This window comes from Atractosteus spatula, unplaced genomic scaffold, assembly GCF_055471065.1.
Source record: "Atractosteus spatula isolate fAtrSpa1 unplaced genomic scaffold, fAtrSpa1.hap1 Scaffold_43, whole genome shotgun sequence".
NCBI classification, from domain to species: domain Eukaryota; kingdom Metazoa; phylum Chordata; class Actinopteri; order Semionotiformes; family Lepisosteidae; genus Atractosteus; species Atractosteus spatula.
This window is the reverse complement of record NW_028296872.1, coordinates 255,001-257,500: the sequence shown is the minus strand read 5'-3', so window position 1 is coordinate 257,500 and position 2,500 is coordinate 255,001.

The window sequence follows — 2,500 nt, the reverse complement described above, 5'->3', positions numbered from 1 at the left end:
CGTAAAAAAGACTAAGTCCCCCGGGTGACCAGGCCCCTATAAAGCCGATCGTAAAAAAGACTAAGTCCCCCGGGTGACCAGGCCCCTATAAAGCCGATCGTAAAAAAGACTAAGTCCCCCGGGTGACCAGGCCCCTATAAAGCCGATCGTAAAAAAGACTAAGTCCCCCGGGAGACCAGGCCCCTATAAAGCCGATCGTAAAAAAGACTAAGTCCCCCGGGTGACCAGGCCCCTATAAAGCCGATCGTAAAAAAGACTAAGTCCCCCGGGTGACCAGGCCCCTATAAAGCCGATCGTAAAAAAGACTAAGTCCCCCGGGTGACCAGGCCTCCGAAAAGCCGATCGTAAAAAAGACTAAGTCCCCCGGGTGACCAGGCCTCCGAAAAGCCGATCGTAAAAAAGACTAAGTCCCCCGGGTGACCAGGCCTCCGAAAAGCCGGTCGTAAAAAAGACTAAGTCCCCCGGGTGACCAGGCCCCTATAAAGCCGATCGTAAAAAAGACTAAGTCCCCCGGGTGACCAGGCCCCTATAAAGCCGATCGTAAAAAAGACTAAGTCCCCCGGGTGACCAGGCCTCCGAAAAGCCGATCGTAAAAAAGACTAAGTCCCCCGGGTGACCAGGCCTCCGAAAAGCCGATCGTAAAAAAGACTAAGTCCCCCGGGTGACCAGGCCTCCGAAAAGCCGGTCGTAAAAAAGACTAAGTCCCGCGGGTGACCAGGCCTCCGAAAAGCCGGTCGTAAAAAAGACTAAGTCCCCCGGGTGACCAGGCCCCTATAAAGCCGATCGTAAAAAAGACTAAGTCCCCCGGGTGACCAGGCCCCTATAAAGCCGATCGTAAAAAAGACTAAGTCCCCCGGGTGACCAGGCCTCCGAAAAGCCGGTCGTAAAAAAGACTAAGTCCCCCGGGTGACCAGGCCCCTATAAAGCCGATCGTAAAAAAGACTAAGTCCCCCGGGTGACCAGGCCCCTATAAAGCCGATCGTAAAAAAGACTAAGTCCCCCGGGTGACCAGGCCCCTATAAAGCCGGTCGTAAAAAAGACTAAGTCCCCCGGGTGACCAGGCCCCTATAAAGCCGATCGTAAAAAAGACTAAGTCCCCCGGGTGACCAGGCCCCTTTAAAGCCGATCGTAAAAAAGACTAAGTCCCCCGGGTGACCAGGCCCCTATAAAGCCGATCGTAAAAAAGACTAAGTCCCCCGGGTGACCAGGCCCCTATAAAGCCGATCGTAAATAAGACTAAGTCCCCCGGGTGACCAGGCCTCCGAAAAGCCGATCGTAAAAAAGACTAAGTCCCCCGGGTGACCAGGCCTCCGAAAAGCCGGTCGTAAAAAAGACTAAGTCCCCCGGGTGACCAGGCCCCTATAAAGCCGATCGTAAAAAAGACTAAGTCCCCCGGGTGACCAGGCCCCTATAAAGCCGATCGTAAAAAAGACTAAGTCCCCCGGGTGACCAGGCCCCTATAAAGCCGATCGTAAAAAAGACTAAGTCCCCCGGGTGACCAGGCCCCTATAAAGCCGATCGTAAAAAAGACTAAGTCCCCCGGGAGACCAGGCCCCTATAAAGCCGATCGTAAAAAAGACTAAGTCCCCCGGGTGACCAGGCCCCTATAAAGCCGATCGTAAAAAAGACTAAGTCCCCCGGGTGACCAGGCCCCTATAAAGCCGGTCGTAAAAAAGACTAAGTCCCCCGGGTGACCAGGCCCCTATAAAGCCGATCGTAAAAAAGACTAAGTCCCCCGGGTGACCAGGCCCCTATAAAGCCGATCGTAAAAAAGACTAAGTCCCCCGGGTGACCAGGCCCCTATAAAGCCGATCGTAAAAAAGACTAAGTCCCCCGGGTGACCAGGCCCCTATAAAGCCGATCGTAAAAAAGACTAAGTCCCCCGGGTGACCAGGCCCCTATAAAGCCGATCGTAAAAAAGACTAAGTCCCCCGGGTGACCAGGCCCCTATAAAGCCGATCGTAAAAAAGACTAAGTCCCCCGGGTGACCAGGCCCCTATAAAGCCGATCGTAAAAAAGACTAAGTCCCCCGGGTGACCAGGCCCCTTTAAAGCCGATCGTAAAAAAGACTAAGTCCAGCGGGTGACCAGGCGTCCCGAATCTGTCGGGGGTGACCAGGTGGCCGGCCCGCTGGACGGCGCTGAATGGGTCTAAATAATCGGAAGGGGGCTTAAGTCTGCAGCAGGGGGCATGGCCGGAGTCCATCCCCAGGCGGGGGGCATATTTCCCGGGCAGGGAGGCTTGGATCCCCCTGTCTGAACCGAAAGCACTGCTCGCGGTCGAACCGGGAGCCGGGTGCCTCAGACGCCGCTGCTGTGGTGCTTTTCCCCTTTTCACAAGCCTGGAGGCTTGGCCCAGGCCTAGCAGGAGGCATGCAACCGCCTGAGAGCGCTCCCGGGGTGAAAAAAAGACTTTTTCGTTTTCATGGAGCTTTTAAGGGGATGAATCCACCCCGCTCAAGCCCAGGCAGAGCTCCACAAGCTGGGCTTGGATTCCAGGT